This window comes from Gorilla gorilla, chromosome 22 (genome assembly GCF_029281585.2).
Source record: "Gorilla gorilla gorilla isolate KB3781 chromosome 22, NHGRI_mGorGor1-v2.1_pri, whole genome shotgun sequence".
In the NCBI taxonomy this organism is placed as follows: Eukaryota; Metazoa; Chordata; class Mammalia; order Primates; family Hominidae; genus Gorilla; species Gorilla gorilla.
Genome location: NC_073246.2, coordinates 47,574,632 through 47,596,351, shown reverse-complemented (window position 1 = coordinate 47,596,351; position 21,720 = coordinate 47,574,632). Strand labels below are relative to the sequence as shown.

Below are 21,720 nucleotides of genomic sequence, written 5' to 3'. Positions count from 1 at the left end.
CAACTGACATCTCTGGAAGTCGGTGGGCTGGGCCTGCAGCACTGTCTCATCAGGATGCACTACACTCAGGACCCCACAGCACAGGAGGCAAAAGCTAGAATTAGAGGGCAGAGTACCAGAAAGGAATGCCCTGCACAGAGAAACATCCCAGAGGTCTGTGGTGGATTCTCTAGTCTCTGCCTGGACATGGATGGGCACATGTGAGTGAGTGAACTACAGGAGGTCGGGGGAAGAACCAATGAAAAGAAAAAGTACAGACAATAGCTATGGCTCACACAGATCTGGGAAGAGTTCCTACTCCCAACAACTAGACTGCAGGAGCCTTGCAGTACAGGGGACACCACACTGAGCACTCAAATGACTGCACTGGCAGCAGACTAAGCTGGGGTACTACACTAGGCAATGCTTAACAAAGTCAGCAACAAGCTGCCAAAAAATCTGAACTTTCCAAGTAACTTAAATGCATTCCAAAACATAGTTCAAAATATTTTAAAAGAATGCAGAGTCCAACAATACAAAGTTTACGATGTCTTTCATCCGTCCAAAACTGACGAGGCATGCAAAGTAGTACAAAAATATATCTCATAATGAGATTGGTTGATCAGTAAGATACAAACTCAGAAATTATACACACAGAGATCATTAGTACACAAAGACATTAAAACAGCTATTATACACTTTAGGAGGCAGAGGCAGGCAGATCACTTGAGGTCAGGAGTTCAAGACCAGCCTGAGCAACATGGTGAAATCCCATCTCTACTAAAAATACAAAAATTAACCAGGCATGGTGGTGGGCACCTGTAATCCCAACTACTTGGGAGGCTGAAGCAGGAGAATTGCTTAAACCCAGGAAGTAGAGGCTTCAGTGAGCCAAGATCACACCACTGCACTGCAGCCTGGGTGACAGAGCTAGACTCCATTTGAATGAATGAATGAATAAATAAATAAATAAATAAATAAATAAATAAATAGGCCAGGCACGGTGGCTCATGCCTGTAATCCCAGCACTTTGGGAGGCCGAGGCGGGTGGATCATGAGGTCAGGAGATCGAGACCATCCTGGCTAATGCAGTGAAACCCCGTCTGTACCAAAAATACACACAAAAAATTAGCCAGGCGTGATGACGGGCGCCTGTAGTCCCAGCTACTTGGGAGGCTGAGGCAGGAGAATGGCGTGAACCCAGGAGGTGGAGCTTGCAGTGAGCCGAGATGGCACCACTGCACTCCAGCCTGGGCGACAGAGCGAATCCATCTCAAAAAATAAATACATAAATAAATAAAACATCTATCATAAATACATTGCATATGTAGAAGATGATACAGGAAAGCATAAAATGCTAAGGAGAGACAAGAAAAGTATTTTTAAAACACACAAATCAAGCATGCAGAGATGAAAAATACATCTGAGATTTAAAAAAATATACTGACTGGGATTAACACCATATTAGACCACAAAAGAAAAGATCAGTCAATGTACAGACAGAATAATCTGTGCAGACAGAAACTACCTAAAATAAAACACAGATAAAGATTCTCTACTCCCAAAAGACAAAAATATATGTGTAATTGGAGACCCAGAAGCAGGGGATGGGACAAGCCAAAAACATATTTTAAAAAATAATGACAAAAGGCAGGGCAGAGTGGCTCAAGCCTGTAATCCCAGCACTCTGAGAGCCCAGGAGTTTGAGACCAGCCTGGACAACACAGTGAGACTCCATCTATACAAAAACATTTTTAAAATCAGCCAGGCATGGTGGCACACACCTGTAGTCCAGCTACTCAGGAGGCTGAGGCTGGAGGATTACCTGAGCCCAGGAATTCAAGTCTACTCTGAACTGTGATTGCACCACTGCACTCCAGCCTGGGTGACAGAATGAGGCCTTGTCTCTAAAACAGACAAAAAAAATTACAAAAAGTTTTCAAAAATGGATGAAAATTTAAGCCCATACATAGATTCAGAAAGGTCAACAATCCCCAACCAGAAATAAATAAACAAATAAATAACATTAAACTAAACCAAGGCACGTCATAATCAAATTATGTAAAAAAAAAAAAAAAAAATCGTAAAGGCAGCCAGAAAAAAAGAAACATTATGGCAAGAGCAGCTAAAATCTACTCATTTGCTGCTCTTGCCACAGAAAAACAAAACAAATCAAAACTGGGTACCTATGTGAGATGATGGGTATGTTAATTTGCTTCACTACAGGAACCTTTTTATTATCTGTATTTTATAACATTATATTGTGTACCTTAGATATACACAATATAATTAATTTTTTAAAATAGGAAACTATGTACAAAGAGACAAGCACAGACAGGGTGAACAGAGAACTTTTCAGAAACAGTGCAAGTCAGGAGCCAATTGAATTCTATCTCTAAAGTAATGAAAGAAAAGGCTACCAACCTGGAATACTATACATAGTAAAAATAACTTTCAAATATAAAAGTAAAAAGAAGATTTTTTCTAACAAACAAAAGCTAAAATAATTCATTATCCAACGTACCTGAACTGCAAATAATATTAAAAGAAGTACAAAATACAAAAGGAAAATAATACCAGAAGGAAATCTGGATCTACAAAAAGAAGTGAAAACCATTGAAACAGAAAATATGTAAAATATAAAAGCCTTTTGTTCTTAATTTTTTAAGATTGTTTTAAAAGATAATAGACTATGTAAAGCAAAAGAAAAAAAAAGGCAATGTATTGTGGGGCTTATGACAATATCGAAGTGAGGAGATAAGGGCATAATGTAATAGCCAGAAGTGAGAGGGTATACTTTGGTAATGTTCTTACATTATATGTGAACTGGTATGATATTACTTGCAGATGACTATGGTAGCTTAAGGAAATATACAACAAATCCTAAAGCAACCTCTAAAAACACAGAGATAAAGCTAATAAGCTGCAACCCAATGTCCTCAGGTTTTCAGGCATATACTGTAAAAAGTATCCACTTTAACTGTTGCATCTTGAGTTGTTGTTTAAGAAAAGTTCCAGGAAGAAGCCCAGTGCTGGTGAAACAAAAACCAGTTAGATCCAGAGAGGCCTCAGTTGGAGATGAACTTTGGCAAACTCTCCTCATTACCATACTAAAAACTCCACCCAGAGAAGAGCTTATTTGCCATCTTGTATACCTGTGATGTATGTAGAAGCATGACTGACAACTGTGCCTGTGCTGCCTTGACTGTACCTTCTACACACAATGATTCAGCTAACGAGCCTAAAAACGGTGTTTTCAGCGTTGTTCAGGGAGGCGCTGCTTTGGAGATTTATCCCTGGTGTCCTCCTTACTTGTTGCAGTTTTAGATTCCCTTGTCAAATCCTCCTTAGTTGAGCTCATTGTACTATTGGTGGCCAAGCAATTGAACCCACCCATTGTGTGGGCAACAAAGCTAGTAAAGGTAATAAAACTGATCATAGAAAGTACTCAATCCAAAATAAAGGAGAATGAGAGAAAAAAAGGGGACTCTAATAACAAGTGGGAAAAATAGAAATCCAACAGCAAAATGACAGATTTATACCCAGCCATATCAATAATCACATTAAATATGAATGGTCTAAACATCCCAATTAAAATGTACTTTTTAAGACTTGATAAAACAACAAGACCACGCTATAAGCTATTTGTAAGAAACCCACTTTAAATATAAACATACACAGCGGTTAAAAGAAAAAGGATGGGAAAAAATGTGCCATGTTAACTCTAATAAAAAAAAGGTGGAGTGACTATATTAATATCAGAAAAAGTAGATTTCAGGGTACATAATATTACCACAAGTAAATAAGGGCATTATATAATAATTAAGGGGTCAGTTTATCAAGAGAAAATAATAACCCTAAACGTTCACACACCTAATAAAGAGCTTAAAAATATATAAAGCAACCCCCCACCAAATAGATAAATCCACAATTATAATGGAAGCTTTCTACACTTCTCTTTCAATAACTGATTTTGTAAAAACCTACACAAAAGATCAGTACGGGATATAGGAGACTCAAATAACATTATCATCCAACATTATTTAACTGACATTTATAGAACACTCCACACAATTATAACAGAATATGCCTTCTTTTCAAGTGGTCATGAGATATTTTCAAAGGTAATATTCTGAAAATTTTTTTTAAATTTCAATAAAACTTTAAAGGAATAAAAAAAAGTTTCCTGACCACAATGGAATTAAATTAGAAATCAATTAAATTAGAAATCAGGAATAAAAAAGTATTTGGGAAATTTTCCAAATACTTGGAAAATAAACAGCACATGTCTAAATAACATATGGGTCAAAGAAAAAACACAATGGAAATAAGAAAGCATTTTGACCTGAATAAAAATGAAAACACTACATATCAAAATATGTGGGAGGCAGTAAAAGCAGTACCAAGAGGGAAATCAATAGCACTAAATGATTATATTAGGGAAATAAAAGGTCTCAAATCCATTACCTAAGCTTACTAAAACAGAGCAAAACAAGCAGAAGAAAGGAAATAAAGAATAAAAATCTATAAGCTGAAAAGCCATTTTAAAAATACTTGCTTCAGGAGACTAAAGTGGGAAGATCACTTGAAGCCAGGAGTTTGAGACCAGCCTGGGCAACATAGCAAGACCTACTCTCTACAAAAAAAATTTTTTTTACATTAGCCAGGCATGGTAGATGGTGGAACATCCCTGTAATCCTAGGTACTTGAGAGGCAGAGGCAGGAAGATCACGTGAGCCAAGAAGTTCAAGGTTACAGAGCAAGCCTCTGTCTCTAAAAATACATAAATAGAAGTAAAAAATACAGAAAATTAATAAAACCGAAAGTTGGTTCTTTAATAAGGCACATAATATTGATAAACATCTAGTTGCACTGACCAAGAAAAAAGGTAGAAGGCCCAAATTACCAATATCAAGAATGAGAAATAGAACATTATACAGACACAAAAGATATTATGAAGACAATTAGGTCAAACCACAATGTGATACCACTTCACACCAGAATGGCTATAATCAAAAAAGTCTAACGGAAGTGTTGGTGAGGACCTGGAGAAACAGGCAACCTCATACATCGCTGGTGGAAATGAAAAATGGTGCTGCTAGGGTGGAAAACAGTCTAGCAGTTCCTCAAAAAGTTAAACATAGAATCACCATAGGACAGCAACTCCCCTCCTAGGTACAGACCCAAAAGAATTAAAAATACAGATGTAAGCAGATACTTGTTCATAACAGTGCTATTCACAATAGCCAACACGGGGAAAGAACCCAAATGTCCATCAGCAAATGAACGGATAAACACACTTGGTACAGCCATCAGTGGAGTATTCTGCAGACATCAAAAGGAATGAAGTACAGCACGTGTTACAGATGAACCTCCAAGCGGGGCTAAGTGAAAGAACCCAGACGTAAAAGGTTATATATTGCATTATTTCTTCAGATGAAATATCTAGAACAGGCAAGTCCATAGAGACAAAAAGCAGGTTAGTGGTTTCCAGGGCATAAGGAAAGGGGGAGACCAGGAGTGATACTTAATGGGTGGGAGGTATTCCTTCGTGGTAACAAAAAAGTTTTGAAAAAGTCTTGAAACTGGGTACTGGTTATACAACATTCTGAATGCACCAAATTGTACACTTTAATTTGGTGTACTTTAATTGCATTTTAAGTGAATTTCACCTCAATAAATAAATAAATACAATAAGCGGATACTATGAACTACTGCATGTCAGTAAATCTGCCAACTTAGATGGAGCAAGTTCTTACAAGAATCGAATAATCAAAACTCACTTAAGGAGAATTAAATAATCCTATACACATACCAAAGAAACTGCATTCAAGATAAAACCTTCCCACAAAGAAAAGAGCTGACCGAGATGACTTCGCAGGTGAATTCTATAAAATAAAATATTCAAGGAAGAAATAATATCAATTTCTTACTAACTCATCTAGAAAACTGAAGATGAGAGAATACTTCCCAATTCATTCTATAAGGCAAGCATTAACATGATAAAAAATCAGAAAAAGACACATAAGAAAAGACATCAATATTCCTCAGAAATATAGACGCCAAAATTCTTAAATTTTAGCATATAAAAATCCAACAATATAAAATAAATACATGCAGGTAAAGTGGGTTTTAACCCAGAAATGCAACTGGCTTACTATTGTTTTTTAAAGCAATCAATGTAATTCACCATATAAACAAAAAAGAAACACCATATGATCATCTCAATAGATACAGAGAAAACACTTGACAAAATTCAGTATTAACTCATGATAAAAATCCTCGGCAACCTGGGAATTTAAGGACTCTTTCTGAACCTGATAAAGGACCTCCAGTTGAAACATACAGCTAGTAGTATACACAAGGGTGAAAACTGAATGTTTACCCCTAAATTCAGGAACAAAGTTAGACCGTCCCCTCCAAGCACTTCCTTTAACAAGATACCAACCTCCACAAGTGATCTATCAATTCAGTGCAACCCCAACCAAAAGCTGAACTAATCTAATTTTAGAATTTGTATGAAGATACCGAGGAAATAAACCAGCCAAAGAACTTTGAAAAAGAGAACAAAATGGGAGGGCTTATACTGCCCGATTTCAAGATTTATTATAAAGCTAGTTATAAAGATAAATAAATTGACCCATGGAATAGAGTACAGTCCAGAAATAGTCTGCACACAGTATTAACCATGTTTTTCCTTTTCTGTATCTGATGCTTTGACATCCAGGGCCTTGCTGACCTGGAGGGACTGCCCTCCCAGCGTTAGCCAATTCCTAGAAATAGCAAACAACCCACCCTAGAGTGCACCTTTCAAATATAAACCCGCCAATCCAGAGCCCACACCCCAACCACCTCCTCTCACATGGGGCCACTCCCCACCTGCCCCAATCACCCAAGGCCAGGCACCAGACAACTAGGGACCCAAGGGCCTGCTGAAATGATTCAAAGTGCCACTCCTAAGCCTGCTCCCCCTGCCTCACCCATTCCTCCCGTGGAGACCACAGTGAGGCTTTCCCTGCCCACATTGTCCCCTTGCTCTCTCTGCCTCTTGACCTACCCGGTGCTTCCCATGTGGCCCTGCCTGGCAGCTGTGCTCCTGCTTCCAGGCAGCTGTGGGTACAAACACTTTCTTCCTTCATGACAGTCATTTCTATGTCTCATGTCTTAGCACACTGTATTAAAACAAATCCCAGATATCCTGAAAACACACACATATGAACAAGTGATTTTGACAAAGTTTCCCAGGCAACTTAATGAGGAACAGATAATCTTTTCAAGAAATGGTGCTGGAACAACTGGACACTGTATTTTTAAAAACAAGAAAAATAAGAACCTTGACATTTTCTTTGCATCCAATATAGAGTTAATTCAAAATGGATTATAGACTTAAATGTAATAGTCAAAACTATAAAGCTTATAGAAGAATGAATAAGAGAAAATCTTAAAGACCTTCAATTTAACAAACAATTCTTAAGCATGATACAAAAGGCATGAACTACAAAAGAAAAAACTGATGTTGGAGGTTACCAAATTTTAAAACTTTTCATCTTCAAGTCACTGTTATAAAAATGAAAAGTCAGGCTACAGACTGAGAGAAAATATTTGCAAAACACATACCCCATTAAAGACTGTATCCAGAATATATACAGAAAAAATTCTCAAAGCTCAATAAGAAAATAAACAACCCGGTTTTTAAAATGAGCAAAATATTTTATCAGGTACTTCAAAGAAAATATACAGATGGCAAATAAGCACATGAAAAGACGATCTGGCCAGGAAAGCAGAACGCATGCTTTCCAGACCAGCCAGGCCAGCCATGGGAGCCACACGCGGGTCACTGTCCTCCACATCCTGAATGCCGTGGTGGAAGACACTGGAAACACAGGCAGGCATCAGGCGGGAGACACAAACATCAGGAAAGGTCAGCACTGTCTGCGACACAGGGACAGATGGACAGGCCTGGCGGGATCATGGGCCTGCAACCCACTGACAGGGGAAAGCAGGGATGGGGCATGTGAGCAGGGCGGGTCAGGATGCTGCCAACGCTCCTTGAGCACACAGAGGTCTGGGGCATGAGCACCCAGGATAGAGTGGAGCAAGCCCCACCTGGAGTTCCAACCACACCAGTCTCTTCTGGGCTCCAGCCACAGGCCCCTGGGTGTTGGGCCTGGACCTCTGCTCCTCTCCCCTAGATGAGCCCACCCAGTCCATAGCCATGCTCTCTTTCTCTACCGATAATTTCCTAAATTAATCTCCTTGCCCCTGCTCTCCCCCATGAACTCCCATATCCACTGCCTACCTGGCCAAGCCACTTGGACATCTATTACCTGAAGTCCAAGACCAAATCCTTAACCCCTCCTACCTTGGACCTGACCCTCCCCACGTCATCCTGCCTGAGTTGCTCAGGCCCCTCGGAGTCAGGTCTGAGTCCTCCTTCCAGTCCCATTGGCAGCCTCAGCATGCACCACATCTCAGCAGGCCTAACCACACTGCCTGGGCACCTGCGGCCTCCGTACCAAACCTGCATCCCAGTGCCTTCCCCACAGCCAGGGCGAGCCTCTGCAGTGGGGCCTGGGGCCATGCTGTCCACTGCCCTGAGGGTGACACCTGACCTCCTAGGGGGGGCCTGCTCTCCTGACCTCATCTCCTGCACTGGCTTCCTCACCCCAGCTGCCCCCCACCCCTTCCTTTCCTCCATCAGGTCTTTGCTCCATGCACGCCTCCTGCCTAGACACATGCCTGGCTCCCCCCTGCCACCCAGTTCCAGCACCTCCTCCTCCGAAAGTCCTCCCTTGCCCACCCTCCAGGCAGCCCCTCAGCCACTCCTGCTCAGCCCCCCTGCTCTCTGTCTAGCATGTGCCTGCTGTGTTTGTAAGTCACTTTCTTTGGTTGTGGGCCCTCCCTCCACCCACCAGAAATAAGCTCCATGGTGGTAAGAACCCTGCCTGTGTGTCCCCTGCCACTCTGAGACCGGGAAGAGCACTGTGGAGGCAGGCCCCCAGCAGAGGCTTAATGGAGAGAGGACAGGCAGGCACTGCCCCCACAGTCTTCTCCCTAAGTGGCAGGGCCTGAAGGAGAATGGGTCGTTAAGGACAAGCTTGCTGCGAGGCCCAAGGCATCTGTGCCTCCACATCTGTGGGCATTCTTCCTTTTCTAAAAATCATAGAATGAAGTAAGATTTATTGGACAAGGGAAAGGGAAAACCCTGTACCTACCACAGGATACTTGTAATTCAATTAATCAGAAAAAAAACCACCATCAGAAACCATCTGCTCTGAGGTCATCTGCTCAGAGGTCATCTGCTCAGCAGTCATATGCTCAGAGGTCATCTGCTCAGAGGTCAGGGCACTTCCCAAGCACAGGCAGCGGGTGGAAGCTACCACAGACCACACCCAGCCGACGTGCCGCAGCCCAGGGCCCAGGCTCTGGCATTGCCACTGGTTTGCAAACACACCCTAGCATCGCAGGGGAAATCACACAGCCACGACAGAATTTCTTCATTAGAAAGATATTTTTAAAACACGGCCAGTAATAAGGCAAAAAAAACCCCAAGCAAAATGTTACACCTTCTGCAGATTTAACCATGATACAAACTGCCATACTTAACGGCTCGCAACAGTTTATTTGAGCTATTATCTGTAACTTTCATCATTTAAGTTATAGAGGAAGTTCATGGAATACTGTAGTATCCCAATGACAGCATCTCCTGAGAGTCAGTGCCTCCCTCACAGAGAGGCCGTCCTGTCCTCCTGCCACCCACTTTCTCAGACCAGAGCAGCCTCACGGCCCAACAGCCTGAAAACAACAGCCGACAGAGTGCCACTCCAGCTGAGGGGGGGCGGGTTCTCTTTCAGATCCCACCGAGGCACCCCACCCTTGCTGTTCCCCATCACTGCCCACAAATCTACACGCCTCACACCGCTTCTCATTCTCACACTTACAGTGACACCGCTAACACCTCACATCAGTTTTAATGTTCGTGTTACAGAGCAGCCTGGCCCGCCACCCTGAAGGCAGTGAGATTCCCAGCTGTCCCCACCTCGCTTGGCAGGGGCAGGGCTGGGACTCCTTCCAACATGCAGTGTTGGCTTCTGGGGCTGCCCCGTTGGGAGAGGATGAGCAAGCAGAGAGCAGAAAGCAGCAGGGAGTGTGGGCAGCCCCCATGCACCACCCCGTGGAGTGTTTTAGCCCACCACTTCCAAAGACTGCATTCTCATAACTCGGGGTAACACCGGGAGGGGGTGGGGTGGGTCACAGCTGGACACCCCTGGAAATGCAGCTCCTAGGAATTTGCTCATAGGTTCCATTTTCGATAAATGTGTTAATAGGAGCTCAGACTTCAACAGATCTCAATAAAGGAAGATGAGCAAATGCTATGTTTTTACCTAAAACCTAAATAGGCCACAGGAAGGATCTGACTTCAGGAGGGGGACAGCCTTGACTCTGAATTTCTCCAGATCTGGGGGAGAGAGTGTCTCATTAACTTACCCCCTCCAGGTGAGTGAATTGAGAGTTTTACAGTGCCAACAAGAAGCAGGATGTGGGGGAGCTAGAGTTTAAAACAGCTTATGCTGGAGGAGGACGGGCAAGGAAGATTCAACTTAATTCCTATCACAGAATCCACCAGTAATCACCATTTCTATTATAAATAATTACCACTCTCGGTGATGGTCTCAGCGGAAAAAGAAGGAAGCAGTCAGCAGGTGAACTTCTTTACTCCTCCACCTCAAAAGTGGCATGGCCATGACATGACTGACAAGGCCAGGGAATGCAGATCCCACAGACCCTGAGCTCGACCCCGGGCCTGGCATCCAACCTGCGTGTTGTGCGGGCTGTGCTCCCTTGCTGGGACAGCAGCCCCTTCCCTCCTTCCAGACACTCGACAGCAAGTTTCCTCCATTTAAACATTCAGTATCTGCCCACAGTGTGTATTTTTTATTTCACTTTCATATTTAAGATAGATCATACTTCAGGTATGTGTCAATATAGATACATATACCCATGTTTCAATCTTACAAAATTACATTGATGGGCTTTACTCACTATCAACTTGTAATGATTTACAAAATGATTTTTGTTTCAATGTCAGTTAGTACATGAACTTATTAAAATTTTAAAATTCACTATTTTTACTTAACTCTTTTCTGAATGGGTCACTCTCATTATCAGAACTAGACATAGGAAGTCTGTCTGGCCTCTCACCAGGGTAGTGAAGTTGCCTAAAATATATCTGCTAGACTCTCTAAACAACTGCCCATATGGTCACCAATCCCTGATGGAGAATTAGTTCTTCAGAGGCCTGCCCCAGAGCCTCCCTCGAGAGCAGGCCGCTAGGCCGCAGACGGCAGGCCATGTGCTCAGAGCCACTCTCTAGGATGCCTATGTGTCCCCTGGTTGCCAAACACATGCCAGCTCTCTGTGCAGAAAGCTGGAAAGAACAGAAAAGTGCAAAAAATATCTGTAAAAGCACCTGCACTTCCCAGATAGAAACAATGATAGCAGTAGAGTGTATTTTCTTCTAGTACTTTCTCATTATTACATTTACCTATATACATTTTTCTTTTTGAGACGGGTCTTGCTGGGTCATCCAGGCTGGAGTGCAGTGGTGCGCTATCGGCTCACTGCAACCTCCACCTCCTGGGTTCAAGTGATTCTCCTGCCTCAGCCTCCCGAGCAGCTGGGACTACAGGTGAACGCCACCACGCCCGGCTAATTTTTTTTTTTAATATTTTCAGTAGAGACGATGTTTCACCGTGTTAGCCAGGATGGTCTCAATCTCCTGACCTCAAGATCCACTCCCCCTTGGCCTCCCAAAGTGCTGGGATTACAGACGTGAGCGACTGTGCCCGGCTACATTTACCTATATACATTTTTAAAACAAAAATGAGATCACATTTTTGCTAAGAAAATGTAGTAAATCTGTATCTGTAGTATTTGTAGAAAATATTTATAACAGCTTGTTTTTAGCCTTTTAACAATATTTGTTAATAGTCAAAGAAATTTGTCTATGAAAATATCTATTATTTAAGACTGTATGGATTGCTTTTATGCTTAAAAAAATACTTCTGCATTTCAAAGATCAGGTTAATATTCACATAATTCTTCTCCAACAATAAAAATAGATATTATTTATCCTATGAGCATAAAAGTGATATACATTCATTTAGGAAAACTTAGAAAATTCAGAAATGTGTGAAAACAAACAGCAGAGTGACCTCAGCTCTCAGAGACAGGTGCTGTAAGCCTTTGGTTGTACCTCTACACACACATACACATGCACACATATATCCACTTACATTTTATGTCACATAGGCCATTTTTACATACATTACTGACTTAGGTGCCAGTATACTGGGTACCTTTTTTTCATGTCATGGATCATTCCTATAAATGCTAATTGCTTTCTAATATCTCATTGTGTTGTGAAGTACAATAACTGATTTACTAAATCCTTTATTACTGGGTATTTGGGTTGCTTCCAATTGTTAATTATTTAAATTACTGCTGTAGTGAACATACTCCGTACATAAATTTAGTGTTTATCCGATTATCTCCTGAAGATAAAGCCATAAGAACAGAATTTTCAGCCAAAGTGCATAAATATTTTTAGAGCTTCTCATATACTTGAACAAAGAGCCCCCAAAAGCTTGCTTCCCTACAGTAGTCCTCTGAGACACGCAAAGTGACTCCAGTTTCTGTGATTTCTTGCCAAAATTCTATCTTATCAACCTTCTCAAAATACATGCAGATGAGATCGTCAAAGAACAATGCACACACATTTGCTTCATCAACAGTAAGACTCAGTCCCCTCCCTGTCTATGGACCTCTGTGAAATTCGACAGGAAAGTGACAAAGTGGACCAAATGGAGCACATGGAGCATGAAAATAAAGTGGTACCAGTAGCTTCTGGCCAAAGCTCAACAAATTTAAGCAAATACATTTAGATAAGAAATTCTGGTGTCTTTAATATTAGAATAACTTTAAAATGAACCTAATAATAAGTCATTTAATAATAATTAAATTGGGGTCAGGAGCTGTGGAAATCATTGTGAACTCGAGGCCACAAAAGGTTTATTTCCAATTCTCTCACCAAAAGTGGTCTCCTCAAATACTCACGGTCAGCCCTGCAGCCAAGAGCTTTTTTTTGTTTGTTTGTTTTTTGAGATGGAGTCTCACTCCGTCGCCTAGGCTGGAGTGCAGCGGCGCGATCTTGGCTCACTGTAACCTCCACCTGCTGGGTTCAAGCGATTCTTATGCCTCAGCCTCCCGAGTAGCTGGGACTACAGGCACCCGCCACCATGCCTGGCTAATTTTTGTATTTTTAGTAGAGATGGGGTTTCGCCACATTGGCCAGGCTGGTCTCAAACTCCTGGCCTCAAGTGATCCTACTGCCTTGGCCTCCCAAAGTGCTGGGATTACAGGCATGAGCCACTGCACCTGGCCTCAAATACAACTTTCTAAACACGCAAAAATTTTTGGCCAAGTAGCTGCTTCTGCAACTTGAGGCAAGAAAAAATCAGAGGGCCTGACACACAGAGTGTTCTGACCAGAAAGCAAGGTACCTTCAAACATCTGGGGCAGCACAGGGCAGCACAAAGTGGCAGCTGAAAGGGCCCCCACACCCAGCCAAGCTATGGCCATCCTGGCGTTGGAGAGAATAAGTAATATTCTTGTTTAAGTTTGAAGCAGGAGCTCACGTTGAAGTCAAGGTCCAAATCATCTTAGAACATGCAACAAAGTCACCTGTCCTAGACTAACTGGTCTAAAACATGAAGCCTGCACCCTCCTGGTCAGTGTGCAAGTGCTGAGCTGCTGGACGTTATCTGCACCAGAGAGGTAAGAGAAGCATCTGTCAAAACCATTGCAACCCTACAAGAGTAAAGGTACAGAGGTCATGGAGAATTAAACTACAGTGAAGGTGTTTTCAAAACTCCAAATGAAGTAATAAATTTTACAATTATTGTATTTCTGAATACTTTTACTGCTAAGGCATTTAAAAGAATAATTTACTCACACTGCTTAAATTGTTTTTAAAAATTGATTCGTTTTTTTTATTACTTTTTTATTATACTCAAGTTCTGAGATATATGTGCAGAACATGCAGGTTTGATAGACTGGATAAAGAAAATGTGGCACATATATACCATGGAATACTATGCAGCCATAAAAAAGAATGAGTTCATGTCCTTTGCAGGGACATGGATGAAGCCGGAAACCATCATTCTCAGCAAACTAACACAGGAACAGAAAACCAAACACCGCATGTTCTCACTCATAAGTGGGAGTTGAACAATGAGAACATATAGGCACAGGGAGGGGAACATCACACACTGGGGCCTGTCAGGGGGTCGGGGGTAAGGGGAGGGATAGCATTAGGAGAAATACCTGATGTAGATGACAGGTTGATGGGTGCAGCAAACCACCATGGCAGACGTATACCTATGTAACAAACCTGCATGTTCTGCACATGTATCCCAGAACTCGAGTATAATATTTTTAACATATTGAGCCCTAAATAAAGTACAAGCAGCAGTGAGTATTCCTCTTTAGGCACAAAGGACTGGTGGATGTTAAAGACCTTTGCAATTGTCCTGCTGGCTTATCTCTGGCAAGTCATCTGGAGGTGCCTTCTCTACTTGTCCCTCAGGCCAGAACAGGTTCCACTTCCTCTTACTGACCCTGGAATTTGGTGGGTAATGATTTTGCCTATAGAGGTTCAAAAATCTGGCAATCTTTTAGTTTCCAGATTTGGTGTTCATGCCTTAGTATGTGTATTAGTCCATTCTCACACTGCTATGAAGAAATACCTGAGACTGGGTAATTTATAAAGAAAAGAAGTTTAATTGACTCACAGTTCCACAATGCTGGGGAGGCCTCAGGAAACTTACAATCACGGCAGAAGGCAAAGGAGAAGCAGGCACCTTCTTAACAGGGTGGCAGGATGGAGAAGTGCCAGATGCTTACAAAACCATCAGATCTCGTGAGACTCACTCACTATCACGAGAACAGCATGGGGAAAATCACCCCCATGATCCAGTTACCTCCACCTGGTCCCGCCCTTGACATGTGTGGATTTTGGGTAATGGGGATTACAATTCAAGATGAGATCTGAGTGAGGACACAAAGCCTAACCATATCAGTATGTCTTGGAGAAGACACACTAAAAACCCTCTGCACACATTTCCTGCCACCGGGTATGGCTTGTTCTCACTTCTCAGTTCCTCAGTTGTCTTCTTTTAACTCTCTCAGTGATGGCCCCTCTAGCCTCCCTGAGAACACTTGCTGTTCTGTCCTTCATCCCCAAGAGCGGCCCCAAGTCACTCGCATCCACTGAGAAGCCCCTTCCCAAACTGCCTCAGCCCTAATTCTGAGGTAAAGCCAACCTTATTGCAGGGTGAGGATTACGAACGGTCAGCCAGATACAGCTGAGCTAATCACACAAGGGTGGCTTGTTCCCTGAATTCAGCCAGGCCAGGGCTAACCCAAGACGGAACTTCCTCACACACTGACCTCCCGTCCCATTAGCTGGGCTCTAGATTTGCTGCTTGGCCCTGCTTAGCACAAGTCCTACACAGTTTCCACTCCTTTATTTTACAGAGCATCTTGATATCAGATGAATAGGCAGCTCTGCACTGCTGTTCTTTTCCAAACTGTTGGCCAGTCTTATGCTTTTATTCCCTTGTGACATTCAGAAGCCATTCATCAATTTTCATAAAATATCCTGTGGCAATCACATTCATTTTTTGAAAGTGTTCATTATAAAACATAGGACGCAGATGGTATCCATGAGAATGGCAGAGTAATAACCACTAACAGCTTACCTCTCCATAAAAGCAATGAGAGCCCTGGCAAAATTGTCACAATTAACTTTTTAAGAGCTCTGGAAATTCATCAAAGGCTTGCAGCAATCCAAGGATCACTGATTCAAGAAAAACAACTGGACCTTGGTAAGAACAGTGAGCTTTATGGCATTTTAACTTACCCTACTTCCATCCCCTTCCCCCGAGCTGCATCCAAGCCTTGAAAACCAAGAGCCCAGCAATCAATGAGAACCAGCAGCCTGGCTGGCATGGAAGCGGCAGAACAGGACAGGAGTCTTTCGAAGCTGTAAACACCTACCTTTAAAAAAGAGGCAAGATCTCAATTTGATAACCTAAACTTCCATCTTAAGAAACTAGTAAAACAAGAGAAAACTAAACCCAAAGTAAGCAGAAGGAAGGAAACAACAAATACTATGGCAACAAGAAATTAAATAGAAATAGAAATTAAATAGAAATTAAACAGAATAGAAAACAAAACCAAAAGTTAGTTTCTTGAAAAGATCAAAAAAATTGACAAATCTTCACCTAGACTAGCAAAAAAAAAAAAAGGAGAGAAGACTCAAATTGTTAAAATTAGGAATGAAAGAGGAGACATCACAACCAACCTTGCAGAAATAAAAAGGATTATAAGAAAACACTATAAACAATTTTATATCAACAAAAAGCCTAGATGAACAAATTCCTAGAAACACACAGAAACTACAGAAACTGACTCTAGATAAAAGAGAAATCTGAACAAACCTAAAACAAGTGAAGAGGTTTAGTAACCAAAAAACTTTCCACAAGGAAAAGTCCAGGATCAGATGGCATTACTACTGTATTCTGCCAAACATTTAAGTAAGAATTAACAACAACCCCTCACAAACTCTTTCAAAATTACAGACAAGAAAAGGATACTTCCCAACTCATTTTATGAGGCCAGTATTAGCCCAATACCAAACCCAAACAAAGACATCAAGAGAAAACCAAAGACCAATGTCTCTTATGAATACACATGTAAAACATCACAACAAAAATATTAGCAAACCAAATCTAACAATATATAAAAAAGATTACACACTGTAATCAAGTGGGGTTTATCCCCAAAATGCAAAGTTGGCTTAATATCCAAAAATCAATCAATGCAATACATCATATTAATGGAATAAAGGACAAAAACCACATGATCATCTCAGTAGACACAGAAAAAGCATTTGACAAATTTCAATATATCTAATGATAAAAACACTCAAAAAAACTAGGAATAAAAGGAAGCTTTATTAACTTAATAATGGATATCTATGAAAAACTCACAGCTAACATCATGAACAATAGTAAAAGATTGAAAGCTTTTCCCCTAAGATGAGAAACAGTACAAGGATGCCTGCCCTTGCCAGTACAATCAACACCATATTGGAGGTTTTAGCCAGGACAATTAGGCAAGAAAAAGAAATACAGGGCATCCAGACTGAAAAGGAAAAATACAAATATCTCTATTTGGAGATGACATGATATTGTATATAGAAAATACTAAGAAATCCAGTAAAAAACTAGTATAATAAAGTTCAACAAGGTGGCAGGGATCAATATACAAAAAGTAATTGTATTTCTGTACACTAGCAATGAACAATCCAAAAATAAAATTTTAAAAAATCCATTCATAATAGCAGCAAAAATAATAAAAAACTTAGGAATAGATTTAATTTTTTAAAATGCAAGACTTATACACCAAAAACTACAAGAAAGGGAAAGGAATTAAACAAAACCTAAATAAATAGAAAAACATCCTATGTTCAATGTAATATTATTAAGATGGCAATATGTCCTAAACTAATCTACAAATTCAATGCAATCTCTATAAAAATCCCAGCCAACTTTCTGACAGAAATTGACAAGCTGATTCTAAAATTCATATGAAAACTCAAGGGACTCAGAATAGCCAAAACAATCTTAAAAAAGAAAAACAAAGTCAGAGGACTCACATTTCCCAATTTGAAAACTTACTACAAAGCTACAGCATTCAATACATTGTTATATGGGCATGTTCTGGACTGAACTGTATCCCCACAAAACCCATGTGTTGAAGACCTAATCCCCCAAATCACTATATTTAAACACAGGGATTTTAAAGAGGTATTAATAATTAGGATTAAATGAGATCATAAGGGTGGGGCCCTAATCCAAAAGAACTAGTGTCCTTACAAGAGAGGACTGGTATCCTTATAGCAAAAGAACAGTGAAGACACAGCAAGAAGATGTCATCTCCAAACCAAGGAGAGAGTCCCCAGAAGAAACCAAAGCTGCCAACACTTTGATTTTAGACTTCTGGCTTCTAAAACTATGAGAAAATACATTTCTGCTGTTTAAACCATTCAGTGTAGTATGTTTTTATGGCAGCCCTAGCAGACTAATTCAGGGTATAATGATGTAGATATATTCTCTCTCCCTCCCCATATATAGATATGGAAATCAACAAATTAACCCTTACATTTATAGTCAACTGGTTTTGACTAAGACTGCCAAGACAATTCAATGGAGAAACACTATTCATTTTAATAATTGTCCCAGTGTGCTGGCACAATTGAATATCCACATGCTAAAGAATGAATCTGGAACCCTATTTCATACTACATATGAAAATTAATTCAAAATGAATCAAAGACCTAACGACTAAACCTATTGAAGCTCTTAGAATAAAACGTGAAAAATATGAAAATGTGACCTTGGATTAGGCAGTGGTTTCCTAGATATGATACCAAAAGTATAAGCAATGAAAGAAAAAATAAATAAATTGGGCTTAAAATTAAAAACTTTTGTGCTTGCAAGGACAGGATCAAAAAAGTAAAGTCAACCCACAGAACAAGGGGAAAATTTGGCAAATCTAATAAGGAACTAGCATCCAGAATATAAAAAAGAATTCCTAGAACAATAAAAACATGACTCACTTAAAAAATGGGAAAATGATTTGAATATACATTTCCCCAGAAAATATATGCAAATGGCCAGTAAGCACATGAAAAGCTTTTCAACATCATCAGTCATCAGGGAAATAAACGCCAATCAAAATAACACTGATATACTACTTCACATTCACTAGAACGGTAATAGTCAAAAAGACAGACAATAACAAGTGCTGGTGAAGACATGCAAAATTGTTAACACTCATAAATTGCTGGCAGGAATGCAAAATGATGCAGCCAATTTGGAAAACACTCTGGCATTTTCATTCCCATTTCTCAGGGAAGGAAAGAATGGAGAGTGACTGATAATGTACATGGGATTATTTTCAGGCTATAAAGAATGTTCCAAAATTAGTGATAATACTTACATAACTCTGTAAATATATTAATACCAAAAACTACTCACTTGTACGCTTTAATGGGTAGATTTTATGGTATGCAAATTATACCTCAATTCAAAAAATAAACATAATAGACATCTATATACTTACCAGGAAGATTAAAAAGTTGTCAACATTTTGATTTGCTTTGGATCTCTTTTAAAAATGCTTGCAGATACCACCAAAGCCCTATACTCCACTGATACCCCTCTGTATAGGAAGGAAACCATATAATCTAGAGATGGCAAATCAGTACTCACATTCACGTGTACATATCTTCACCAGCCACGTGCATATCGAAAAACAATACCAAACTGCACTTATCCTTTTGCAACCTGCTTTGTTAACACTGTTACTGAGATTTATCCATTTTGATACCCATAGATTTAATTCATTCATTTTAATGTTGAATAGTTTTTGACTATGTGAATAAAACAAATGTCCAGTTCCCCTTCCTGAGAACAGTTAAATTGTGTTTTGCTCTTACAAACACCATAGGCCCATATCCCTGGGCACCCACTAGTTCTTCTAGAGCAAATGCCTGAAAATGGCATCGGTGGGTCATATTATGTGCACATTTTCAACTTTACCTGAAAATGTGCCTCCAAAATAGTCTCCAAAGTGGTTATAAAAATGTGCACTCCCAAGAGCAAGGTCCCCACATCTCACCAGTACATATGAACTGACTTCATGCCTGCCAAGCTGATGAATGTGAAATGGTATCTCACTGTTTTAATTCACATTTCATGGATTCGTCTCAAAAATGAAGTTTTCATATACTTATATCCTTTCTGGCTTCTTCAATTTGACTTGTCATTTTACAGCCTTTTATCTATTGTATGCTTATTCTTTCTAGATCTTTGATATTAATCCCTTTCAAGTTATATGATTTTCAAATGTATAATCTTATCTGTAGTTTTTCCTTTAAGTCTATGAATACCTTGTAATGTGAGCTTCATCACTGTGAATCTGCATATGCATGTGTGTGTGTGTGTTCCCTGAAACAGGTTTCCTAGAGGACGGGACTAAGGGTTAAGAGACGTAGAACCCAGTGTGGCACCAAGGCTTTTGGCCTACGCAACCAGAAAAAGGAGCTGTCCTGGAATGGTCAAGAGTTCAGTTTTGGACATATTCAGTCTCAAATGCTTATTAGACTTGCAAATGGAAATGTCAAATAGGCACTGAGACAAATTAGTCTGGAGTTGATGGGAGAGTCCCAGAGCAGGAGTCATCAGAGCACAGCCAGTATTTAAAGTCGAGAGAAGAGATGAGACCCCAAAGGAGTGAGGGAAATGGAGGCGCAACCAACCATGCTGAAGAGAACGAAAACACAGAGCATAGGCGGTACATTCAGAAGAGTGTGTGGGAACTACTAGCCCTTAGAGGAAAGACAAAACAAGAGGACAGAAGTGTACAACGTTTATATTCTTCCATCTCCAAAACTGAAATAAAGGAAGAACACAACTGGAGTGTGACCAAGTGGCTCTGCACATACCCCACCCCTAGCTGTCCTGGCAACAGGCCCCTTTCATAAGACAACAATAAAAATATTGCATGCAAATGAAGAAAACAGAAATCAGAAGCAGGGCCAAGACAACAGCACTGGCTCCTCCTTCGGGAAAGTTCTGGGAGGAGACAATGAAGCAGACTCACATGGCTGCACATCTGCAGCGTCATCCTCATCAGCACCAGCACCATCGAGAGGCTGCTGGAATGGCAGGTGCTCTAAGGAGTGCGTGCAGCCTGTCCTGTGCTCCCTCGTGCACCATGCAGGTAGTGGAGCATGGCGTCAGCAGGTGCAGGCACATCTTCAGGGAGCCCACACTGTCTCAAGAAGAGGGTCAGGTAGATGCATAACCATGTGCAAAGTAAGGAAGAAATCTCACTCTGCCTTCATGAGGTGGTTGTTAGTGAGGGACAACATTCAAAAGCAGGCCCTGGGTAGGTAAGAACTCCGCATGGACAGACGAGGTGTGTCTGTATGGGGCTGTGTGGGCAGGACTGCTTATGCAGTCTACAGGAGGGCAGTCCTAGCAGGTGGAAAGCAAGAGCAAGGCCAGCGGCTCATCCCAGTTTGTCTGGAGCATAAACCAACTAAAAGGGAGAAATGGTAGGTCAAGCTAGAGAGAGAGCCTACAAGCCAATGCCAGAAGATCTGGAATGCGAGGCCAAGGGGCTTGCTGGCGGTGCTTTACCTGGAAGATAAAGGGACACCAAGCACAACTTTTTAGCAGTAGTGGCATGTTGAAATCTGGAATTCATTACTACTGGAAGTAATTTCCTAAAGTCTAGATAATACATTTTATCCCAAAATTCCCATGTGGTCCTAGAAGCTGGCCTCTGTAGCTTCCTGCAAAGGCATTAATAGTTCAGTGTAAATGACTCATAGAAAGAGCAACCCTCGGCCAGGTAAGGTGGCTCACACCTGTAATCCCAACACTTTGGGAGGCCAAGGCAGGAGGATCACTTGAGCCCAGAAGTTTGAGACCACGACACCACAGTGGCAAATGTGTGGGCAACACAGTGAGACCACACCTCTACAAATAACTTTCTTTAATTAGCTGGGCATGGTGGTGTGTACATGTGGTCCCAACTACTCAG

General features: G+C 41.0%; 1 protein-coding gene across 43 annotated transcripts in view; it reads right to left on the bottom strand.

Moving 5' to 3' along the window:
• PCBP3 (poly(rC) binding protein 3) overlaps positions 1-21,720 on the bottom strand; it is a 306,784-nt gene that overhangs the window by 216,982 nt on the left and 68,082 nt on the right. The window lies entirely within an intron of this gene.